A 12577-nucleotide genomic window follows, 5' to 3' on the forward strand; every position below is an offset into this window, starting at 1 on the left:
CAAAAAGGGCCAAATAAATTAAAAAAAAAAAAAACTGAGGAAAAAATGCATATTAGCAGCCGTGCATTCCATCATTGAAAGTTCTCTTTTGTGAAAGCTATAATACTTTTCTCTTTTGTGTTATGTAAACTACAGTCGAGCCATTCTTATTTCCGGCAATGAATCTCACATGACAGCTTCTGGTCAGCTGACTTGCTGCTTCACTGGCAGTGGTGGTTGTCAAGGTTATGTAGACGACTTACCACTTCATGCTCATGATGGATTTTACTGAGTTGTCAAGTCTACCTTTGTAGGCTACTCTTAACGAAGTGTTAACAAATGTCAATTCTTAAACATTGAACGAAAAATTATTTCCTACGATAAATAATTATTAATACAGTAAAACCTCGATAAGACGCGCCCGCTTATTACGCTATCCCATGTAATACGCTTTTTTTTGTCCGGTCCCTGCACATTTCATATATAACACCTTTATAAAATACCCCATTTGTTGCACTCAAGTCCCGCATAATACGCTGATTTTGTGGAATATTTTCGATGTAATTTTCAGCAATGTACTGTAACAGCAATGAAACATCTTGGTCACTGAGCACACTGGTGCCATTAACCTGAAAAGTATTGGTATTCGACCCTTTACCTGCACATTTAAACCTTCATACTTCATACCTTAGTGTACCCCACACTCTTATTACGCTCTCTTATTCGACTCCTTACCTGCGAGCTTAAAGCCTACATACAGTTACAATACCTCACCCTCTTGCTAACCCTCTCTCTCAAACAGCATTCTTCACTCGGCCGTAATAAAATTCTGGAAATTTTTGCTGGGCAGTTTGTTGTCCTTTAGTGTATTGAAGTGTCTGTGAATGTGATTACAATGAATGTTAAACGAAAATCCCTTTCTGTGTCGGAAAAATTGGAAATCTTACGAAAGTACGATGAGAATAGTACTCTTACTTAGAAACAACTCTCTGATTCATTAGGAATCCCATCATCAGTGGCGTATACTGGTTAAAGGGTTTGGGCTACCGATGACCCTATTATTACACAAAATATATCTAACAATTACTTTAATTTTAATTACTATGGTAAAACTAATAATACATAATTATTACATTATGTTATATTATAAACTTTTTCTTTTGTAATTTCCTTGGGCTACCTCTGGTAGCCCCAGTAGTCCGCAGAATACGCCCCTGCCCATCATCGACATTAAGAACGGTAATAAAAAACCGCGACTCAATCACTACAGCTGCGATGTCGGGAGGATGTAAGTGCAGAAACTGAAGTGTGGAAAACATGAGGACTTGGAGAATACGCACACGGCAAACTATAAATGGCGTTTTTTCGAAAGAATTAAGTACAGTACATGTTGTAAATGTCTTTAACGTACAGTACAGTAAATACATAATGGAGTAATACTGTATTACCTTTCATGAATCATGTATTTCAATAAAGAAAAATGCTAACACACTGTATATAAGTCAAAATTAGTATACCCGCCTAATACGCGGTCCCGGTTAATACACGTTTTACACCCGGTCCCTTGAATAGCGTCTTATCAGGGTTTTACTGTATATGCATATATAATATTATATATTATTTCTATTGCTGATTGTGAGTTAGATCTTAAATCCTAGCATCCCAGGACACAGAAAACATCCGATGCTGCACTATACTTGGCTTTTCTGACCACTTTAAATAATGATTTTCGTAAATATAGAACAATTAGAAATTACTAAAATGGAGAAAGCTTGAAAATATAATAAATAACCATTTTATGTGAATAATTAATAAGAACTAAAATCACACAACTTGCAAATTAAGTAAAATATGTTGGTATTAGAAACTTTGTGATGATAAGCTATTGAGACATAAAAAATTAAACCAAGAACCTTCCTTACTAGTATTGTTTCAATTTAGAGGTGCTATGCCTAGATCGCTATAATCATTGCTGGTTCCTGCCACCGTCATAAGAATATCACCAAAATCATTATCATCATTACTGCTGCTGCTGGAACTGCTATCTTCCTTTTCCAAATTGATGACACCCTCTTCAACCTGTTCTTTCATCACACCTTCTTGCTCCCATGCTGTCTGTATAAAGTCCCTGGTGTGATATACAACATCGCACCAATTTTCTGGGGTCACTTGTGATACAGCTTCTTCGTCAACTTCAGTATTTTGGCAGGGGTGAGTGGTAATAAAGTATTGTTTTTCCCTACAAGTCCTTTAACTTGAGCTGAAATCAGTTCTGTTCCATTGTATGTATAATGATTAGGGAGCGGATTTTTATGTGCTAAAAAATTTAAATATATTTATTTTTATGTGCTAAAAAGTACGAAAATATTTGCTAAAAATAAAAAAATATTTTTTTTTTTAAATATGACAAAAATACGTTACTTAGCTTGGAAAAAAAAATTGTACTAGGTACTCACCAACCACACTTGAGTGCTAGTAGTTGGCCGAGAATTGCAGTGAACAACAAAGATCATCTCCAAATTGTCCATCACAAATGCATGCCGATTATCTCTGAAGAACGACTTATACTGTGAAAACGATCTTTCCACATCACAGGACATCAGACATGCATATTTAAAGAGAGGAATGTCACAAATACAAACACCTTCAATTTCACCTATAGGCACATCCTCCAATACTTGAGCAATTTTACACATTTTTTTATATCCACTGTTTTTCCCAAACACATTCTGGAATTTGTCCCTTAGTAATTGTACTTCTGAACCTGGTAGCGAGTCTAGTTTAATTTCCACGTCACGCACCTCCCTGTTTCAGACAACAGGTTTTTGGATGTTTCGAGTTTTTTTATGGAGTCACACAAAAAGTTTAGATTTGCTAATAGGAAAGCCAAATCGTTTTTTAAACAACCATCTTTCAGTATAACTTGAAGGATATCGATTGACAAAGCCCGATAACAGGGAATCACAACAAGACGTATTGCCTTACTTGATGGACATGAGCGAGAGGCGAGAGATTTGTTTAAATTAAATAATGTTCATACTCGAGCTCTTATCTGTTGTGTTTCACAAACAAAGCGTGGAATGAAATCATCTTCAGCAACGATAAACATTCCTAATTATGTGTTGCAAGATCTCTTCCTTGTCCATGTTAATTTATTCTCTAATAATAACACTGATATGCTGCCTAGCAGTTCTCAGAACTTGAGGCGATACTATTACGAAAATGGATCACGGATACACCACACAGCGCTTAGAAACACGAAGCAACCAAGAATTCTTAAAAGGATAACGTACTTCTGAGTGGCATAATTGATTTAGTTTTAAAATGTTTAAAAGTTCTTGTAAAAAAATTATTTAAGTAAAAAAAACTCCAAGATTTATGTGTTTATAATAGATTTCCTGAAAATATGTATTTTCATAATTTTTTTGTGAAAATATGTGTTTTTATGTGAAATAAAATTCGGCTTTTAAACTTGAAACTTCATGTTCGGAATTTTTAACTTTGTTAATTGTGTTTTATCACACACAAAAATAATACATAGGAATCCGCTCCTTAATAATGATAATGCACCAGACGAACAATGGTATGACCTACTTTTTGAGCAAGGAGGTCAATTTTGTATATTGGTGACTTGGGTTTATGTATCTTGAACTTCAGCAATTCAACTTTATTTTAAATCGGCACTACAGGGCACATTATGATGTAAGAGCCAATTGGTAATGTCTCTTTTTCTGTTTGCACTCGTTGGTGTCTTGTCGACTTGCGTGGAGTGGTAAGGGGCTTGTCAATAACAATTGTTTGAGAGGGAGGATTGTTAGGCAACAGTTTTTTCTTAAACCATAAGATGTAATGGGTAGCGTCCATATCATTTTTTAGAATGAAATGCCCATAATGCGCCTTCCACGAACCTATTAACAGAACCCGCATGACAAAGATGATACGACCTCCTTTTCCAGTTGGCATATGCAGAGTTGAGGATGTAGTGTCGTTAGTCCATATTTTAGAAATGCATGATTTGCATTTACCCATGTTTCATCAGTAAAAATGAAGTTTTCAAAGTCCACTGTCATCATTTGTCTCAGGAATCTACCTACAAAGCCATAAAACAATGTCTTGTCGGTCCATTAACACATTTCGGCCACTATACTACTTATATGATATTGATATATCTGAAAATATTCAACATTTTAATGGAGCCTTAAGAACCATCAACCAGGTTTTCACAACCACGAAAACCCAAAAACATACCAGGTTAAAAGCATATAAAGTTCTAGCAAGACTAAAGGCTAGTTCACAATAAACCTGGAATGGAAACGAGAACGAGAATGGAAATAATGTTAAAATAAATTCATTTAAATGTGGGCACTCACAATAGTTAATTGTGAATATTTCCATTTAAATGAATTTATTTTAACATTATTTCCGTTCTCGTTGTCGTTTGCGTTTCAGGTTTATTGTGAACCATCCTTTATCCTCATGTATAGTAGTGAGGCCTGGACTGTCCGAAACTCAGATGTTCAACGCCTAACAACTGCAGAAATGAGATTTCTAAGGAGGACTGCCGGCTACAGCTTACTTGACCACAAAAGGAATGAACTAATTACAAAAGAATTGAAAATTACACCTATTTATGAACATCTCAACCACTATAGACAAAAATGGCTTAACCATGTCAATAGGATGAGCTGTTCCAGAGTCCCAAGACAAATTCTCCGCTATATACAACATGGAAGACGATCTTTGGGATGCCCCCTGAAAAGATGGATGGAGACCGTAACAGGCCACTAGGCCTAATACCTGCAAGGACAATGATGATGATGATGATGATGATAATACCACTTGTACTTAAAATTCATTTCCCTAAGAAGAGTTGTTAACGAAGTTTTCTCACCCCTGAAGACACCTGCTTGGTTAAGGGTTTTGTAAGTTTATTCCTTGTGAAATTTCCCCTCGAGCATAATATTGATATACAGGGTGGAATTGAAATAATCCTGCAGATTGAAAGGGAAGATAGAGTACACTTAAATGAATAGAAAACCTATATTACGTTTTGTGATTAACTGCACAGTTAACAGGGGCGAATGCTAGTCACGAAAGTTAGGCTTGCTCTTTTATTCATAGGGGAAGATAGGAGGATATAATAATTCATAATTAATAAAAATAATCAGATCCACATAAATAATTTATTTGATAATTATGAAATCATTGTGAGTCATGGATTATATTCGCTTATCAGATGTAGAAGTTCGATATAATATAACAAACATGGCCAACAAAAAAGTTTATTTAGTTTTTTCGACCCTGCCAACCAATGCATATTGTTGTATTGAGTTGCACTGAACGAGCGCACATATTCTCTATAAAGTGTCTTCTCTTGAATAGTCCTTCGGGAAAATGGATTTAATAATAAAGTTTCAATAACACACAATTCTGAACTCATTGCAATACTTCAAATTTATGTTTAAGGATTAATAATACATGCAGCAGCTAACATACGCACTCCGCTCATACAATTACATTGCACTCGCAAATCACAGCACATTCCCGCTGTCAATACTGCTCTATGTAACGTTAAATAGTCGTTGGTGTAGCTCTCGGATCAGAGCTTCAAACAACACACAACACAAGCATGTGCGCCTAGGACGGACTAAGGAGGAAGGGACTTGCACGCGCATCATATTCTCGCTATTTCTACGTCTTTCCTGTAGCTCCGAGAAACGAGCAAGCGTTGCGATACTTGCAGTGTGCAACCCGCGGATGGTATTATGCCTATACAGTGTTCCAAAAATCAAAATAAATTTTAATGTACGTAATCCCATTTTACGAAATACACATTCTACGAAAATATTGGGCTTGCGCAGCAAGCATAGCATGCCCTGAGAAATCGCCCCTGACAGTTAATTAGAAAATTAAGTTGGAAGTTTCAGCAGTCTGGGAACGTCGCTGCTAAAAGTCTCCTTTTGTATCATAATACAGATGTAAGATGTCAACGAACTCAGCATACGTGAACTGCCTCGCACCTCTAGCTACAATGTTGCGATGTGGGGTCATCATTCTACTACTACTACTATGATGGCATCACAGCCCAAAGTCGAGCCTTAGCCTCCTCAATTTTCTTCCCCCAACTGTTCCTGTCCTGTGCTAATCTCCTCCAGGCAGTTGTTCCGAGATAGTCCTGAGAATCGATCGTTACCACATCTATCCATCTATTTTTGGGCCTTCCAATTGGTCTTTTACCATGTATTTTCCCTTCTAAGATCTTCTTTGGTATTCTGTTCCCTTCCATCCGATAGACATGTCCGGCCCATTCAAGCCTCCTTAATTTGATGAAAGTAACAATATCGAAACTTCTATATAATTTATATAGCTCGTTATTATAACGTATTCTCCACTGCATATTTTCTTGCACCGGTCCAAAAATTCTTCTGAGTATTTTGCGTTCAAATATACCTAGTTTAGCTTCTGTCTCCTTAGATAATGTCCAAGTTTCGCTTGCATAACAGAGAATACTTCTAATAATTGTTTTGTATATTTTAAGTTTTGTTTCCTTGTGCACACAGTTAGATTTCAGTATTGTGCTTAATGTAAATAGGCCTTATTGGCTGCAGTGATTCGACTCTGTACTTCAATTAATTCGTTATTGTTACTTGTCATTACTGTTCCAAGATATTTAAACTTCTCAGTTTCTTCAAATTTATCGTCAGATTAGGAGGGTTGTATACATTCTGTTTATTTATTATTTGTGTCATCTGTTTGGTTTTACTTGCATTAATCTGCAACCCGATTTTAGCGGCTCCTTGTTCGAGGTCTTTATACACTTCTTCTATTGCTGTCAACGACCGTCGCATAACATCCAAGTCATCTGCGTATCCTACTATTTGAACGCTTTTGTAAACTAAAGTGTTGTTAGGATCTATACCTGTCTGTGTTATCACCCAGTGTAAAGCAAGATTGAAGAGCATTGGTGCTAGAGCATCCCCTTGTTTCAGCCCATTATCAATATTAAATTGTTCTGTTGAACCACCATATATCTTCACTTGAGCCATGGTTTCTGCCATGGTCATCTTGACGAGTCTGATTATCTTTGGATGTATCCCTTGATGAATCATAATTTTGTATAATCCTTGTCTATTAATGCGGGTCATCATTCAGTGACTTGAAATTAGTGGTTCTTTAATTAAATTTACACGAAAACCGCCCATGTTATTGAAATACTACAGATAAATGATTCTTTATTAGATTTTCTATCGATATGGACTAAAATCATGATCCAACTTGCAATAGTTACTGAATAAGAGAGTATTAAATGTAGAGATATCTGAATTACATACATCTAGGACATTGCAAACAAAATAGGTACGGAACTAAAAATCCATTACCTACTAATGAGCAATGAATTTTCATTTTTGAGATCTCTTAAAGAAAAAGTTGTACAGGTACGTGAAATGTTTCCGAAAATTTAGACTACATTTCCCAGAAGCTACTCAACCATCTAAGAATGTCATTGACATGTTTAAGAAGTGGCGTGAAATGGACTCCATTTTAAACAATAAAAAAATACAATATGCAAAGATGGTCCTCACTCAAAATCTTGACAATATGTGAATAAAATTTATGCAATTTCCGAAGTCATATCTTCAAAGTGGTTAGCACACTAATTGTATTGCAATAATCTGTTTTAAAAGGACTCAAAATTCTTAAATTTTATCTGTTTAAGTGTCAGTATCTTGTCCTTCAGAGAACAGACTGCCTGACGGTGAGTGAACATGTTTCCAGGATCGAGTATTGTTTACCGCGTCTTTACAAGTACCAGTATAATAATACAATGCTTGTATTTGGACCTGATCCTATTCAGCTTGTGCAATGGTCTTGACGAGTCCATTGTCAGAATAGGTTCACTTTGAGGGGTATTGGGTTAGTTGTGGGACGGTATTCAGTGCGGTCAGATTGCTGTATGGTATAGGACACCTTGCTGCAAAGTAAGTCGAGTGAGGGGGAACAATCACATGCTACTTTCCTCACTTGCGCTGAATCAGTATCAGATCTAAATACAAGCACTGTATAACAGGAGGTACAAATACAAAACTATTACTTACTTACTTACTTACAAATGGCTTTTAAGGAACCCGAAGGTTCATTGCCACCCTCACATAAGCCCGCCATTGGACCCTATTCTGAGCCAGATTAATCCAGTCTCTATCATCATATCCCACCTCCCTCAAATCCATTTTAATATTATCCTCCCATCTACGTCTCGGCCTCCCCAAAGGTCTTTTTCCCTCTGGTCTCCCAACTAACACTCTATATGCATTCCTGGATTCGCCTATACATGCTACATGCCCTGCCCATCACAAACGTCTGGATTTAATGTTCCTAATTATGTCAGGTGAAGAATACAATGCGTGCAGTTCTGCGTTGTGTAACTTTCTCCATTCTCCTGTAACTTCATCCCTCTTAGCCCTAAATATTTTCCTAAGCACCTTATTCTCAAACACCCTTAACCTATGTTCCTCTCTCAAAGTGAGAGTCCAAGTTTCACTTCCATATAGAACAACTGGTAATATAACTGTTTTATAAATTCTAACTTTCAGATTTTTTGACAGCAGACTGGATGACAAAAGCTTCTCAACCGAATAATAACACACATTTCCCATATTTATTCTGCGTTTAATTTCCTCCCGAATGTCATTTATATTTGTTACTGTACTTAATACAAAACTATTACTGAGTAAAATATCTGCAACAAATTGAAATAAAATCAATACAAATATTAATAATGATAATAATTTTTTATTTATTTATTTAGGTGCTGGACAACAGCTGTTTGCAGTAAAAGTCCAGCACAATAATACCAATTAATACAATAATAAAATGAACAATAATGTTACAAATGAACCATACAACAGTGACATAATAAATAACAAATAGAAAAACAAAGTTTGCAATATTTATTAATGGAAAAAAATTCGTTCCGGCACTGGGAATCGAACCTAGGACCCTCAGCTTGGTGCGCCTGAGTGCTCTTACCATCTGAGCTATGCTGAGACCTGATCTGCAGTGCCAGCCGAACTCTCCCCCTTTGTATCATCAATGGCCTACTACCTGCATTTTAGACATATATGTGATATATGCAGGAGCACATATTTTAATGACTTCATGGCTATTTCAACAACAGTTTTAGATACCTGTCAACACTGACATATATATTATATACTGGTTGTTCATTTCAAAGTGTGTCATGACGTCACTGTTGATGAGTCAGCGATTTGAAGCGAGTTTCAGCTTTTGTGTCAGAGAAGTTGCTATTAATCCAGGCGTTCAATCTGAACTTGAGAACGTGTACGGCATAACTTGAACGTCGTAGCAACAGATGGCAGTCTGTACGGTCTGTGTCTGTGTGCTACCATAACCTCTTTCGAACTGTGTTTTGCGCGGGCAAGTCGTACGCAGGATATTTGTTATCATCGGTTGCATATGGCACTCTTCTGAATGAACGCAGTACTTGCTAGGCAACTTCTCTGGCACATAAGTAATACACCTCTGCGGAAGTGTAGGAAGATTGAATTCTCTAGGCTCATCGACTAGCCACATGACAGCATACAGCGAGCCATGACACACTTTGAACTGAACACACAGTATTCTTATTAGAGGACCTTGCTGTTCTCTATTGAATATTGTGTAATCAATGACTGTGTAGTCTTCATGTAGATACTTATTAATGGAGAAAAAATTCGTTCCAGCACCAGTCCTCTAATAATAATAATAATAATAATAATAATAATAATAATAATAATAATAATAATAATATATATATATAAAACACACATACATACACAAAAACACACACACAGGGTGGAAGTGAAATAATCTTACAGATTGAAAGAGATGATAAGGTACACTGAAATTCATAGAAAACCTATATTACGTTTTGTGATTAAATGCATGGTTAATTAGAACATTGACTTTGAAGTTTCAGCAATCTGGCAACATTGCCGCTAACACACTCTTCTCATGATACAGATGTAAGAGGTCAACGAACTTGGTGTATCTCGCCATTTTTCTCTGGCGCTGTGTTGAAACCAAATTGTATGTGCAATGGCTTCAAATTAGAGGTTTTTTAAATTAAATTTACACGAAAATTGTCCACACTATTGAAATATGCCAGAGGGCTAAATTATTCTTTATTAGTTTCCCTATCGATATCGACAAAAATCACGATCCTATTCACAATAGTTACCGAATAAGAGTTCGCTTCACCCCTCTTCATTTCAATAGTACTCACCCAAATTGGTGCAGTATGATGTATTGTGAGTGGCATACATATGTGATCAGTCTGAGGGGGCATAGTACACTCTCAAGGAATGAATGGATGCAATACAAGAACTTCACCGGACCTTTAGTCTATATGGCTATATCAATAGTTGGCACCATGTAGATGAGTCGTGTAGAGACGTTAATGATAATTACTTAATAATAAAAGTTTTATGAAAACATTGCCAACTAGAATACAACTTCATATATGACTTTGTAACATAACTAACGAGAAAGACAGGCTACAGCGCAAATTAGAGTCACATGATAATCTCTGATTAATCATGGCCATCTTGACAATCACCTAATATAAATACATGTTCAAGGTTCTAAAAAACAAAGGAATTGCTATATTAAACTCCTGTTAAACGTTCATTTATATCAGTAGCGGATCGCCGTAAAAAAAATAGATGAAGTGCTGTTCGCATACACAAATGCATAAACAGTTTTACCAATATAATGAGTAGGCCTACTATTCGAAAACTGCGTGCAATTTTAATAGTTCTAGAACACATGCAAACAGGAAAATTAATTTATTCCAGGACTCGCTCAATTTCTCGCATACCAAGTCAATCCTCCTATCTTTTAAAGCAGCAAACCTGTTGATGATGTCTTCATAAAATGTCTGACTTTAACTGAGGGTGGGCAGTATATCTCTATGCAAAGCTATGGAGTTAATGATGAAATTCTCTCCTGTGATGTAGCGTTCTGAGTGAAATTTTCGATCTCTTCAAACAGAAAAGTTTCTTTTATCGAAAGATTTTTTTAAAGTTATTTTATACAACTTCTCTATATTCTTAGCTCTTGTTAAAATAAAGAACACAAGGAACTGTAGGTCGTCCAGAATTTAAAACATCTTTTTTATCCCCGTATTTAAATCTACCAAATGGCATTTCTAATAAATTACAAACCGTGTCATTTTCGGGATACATATTTCACACCCATTTATCAATATTTTCCATGTACTGGTACCTAAGTATTTGTATAATAGCACTACAGTGATTAAACATATAATATACACTATGATGCAGGATTAATACACTGTATACACTTATCACTAATATACTCTAAATACATCAACTAATAAGTTAATATATATGTACACAGTATTAAACTACATGTCTACATTTACGCACGCGTTAAACTTTCAAATACAAGAGCTGGAACAAAACTGGCAAGCTCATGAGAAGAAATAATACACGCCGTGGAAAACAACTTTTAAACTTTAGGAATGTGTGTGCGGTGTATTCCTGATAAAATAACATAGAGCTAACTAATTTACCACTGCAGGGGTAGCTGCTTGGACACAAGGAATGAGGATAGTATTCTCGAGTCAGGTAGTATATACTCTAAAATTTCACAGCCCTTAAACAATAGCCCTCGGCTTTGGAGACTAGCTTCAACCCTTCTCTACCGTTAGATCTGCAGACTGGTTACTCCACCTACAAGTCTGACAGTTCTCCGTAACTGAAAGACTCATAAACGCACTTCACTCATACAATCTTTCTTTAGTGCGTGACGTCACGTTACCATGGAAACCAAGTGCTGTATGAGAATGGGAACCCAAATAATTTCACCTCTACAGTATTGTAAGTTCTAATAGACACCGCTTGGTGCTCGTAACAGTTCACATTATTCTATTCAGCGGACGGTTACAGGTACTATTTATACAACTAAACACTGTTCATAACGACTCAAAATAAGACTTTTTTTATTTTAGAAATGTGGTACCGGTAATAACTAGAATTAATTATTAATACGAGATAAAATTGTGTTTTACGCGTAAATAGGTGAAGTCGCACTTCACCTACTTCACCTGAATAACCGCCCCTGATTTATATAATATAAACTTGTTCAATGTTGGCCATGTTATGACTAGACATCGGATTTTTAGGCACTAAAAATTGCAGTTTTAGGCGCCTAAAATAAGCTCAAAATTTGTAAAATTAGGCTCTATTTTAATGAAAATAGGCATTTTAGGCACATCAAGGTATCATACTTATTTCTTTCACTGAAATTTTTAGTTATACACTAAAATACGCACAAAAAAGTATGTTTAAACATTAAAAAAGAATACTATATTATATTTATAAACAGAGCTGCACAAATTTAATATATTGAAACTAATGAAATAATGATTATTGATATCAAGATTACTCATTTTAAGTTATTGAAATTCAGTTCCAGTTCGGAATTTAAAAGGTTAAAGTGTAGTGGTCTTAAAAAGAATTATACCTCAGGATAGCTTAGTCAATGTATAAATATTATAGGCCTACTCATTAAAATT

Source organism: Periplaneta americana, chromosome 2, assembly GCF_040183065.1.
Source record: "Periplaneta americana isolate PAMFEO1 chromosome 2, P.americana_PAMFEO1_priV1, whole genome shotgun sequence".
Taxonomy (NCBI): domain Eukaryota; kingdom Metazoa; phylum Arthropoda; class Insecta; order Blattodea; family Blattidae; genus Periplaneta; species Periplaneta americana.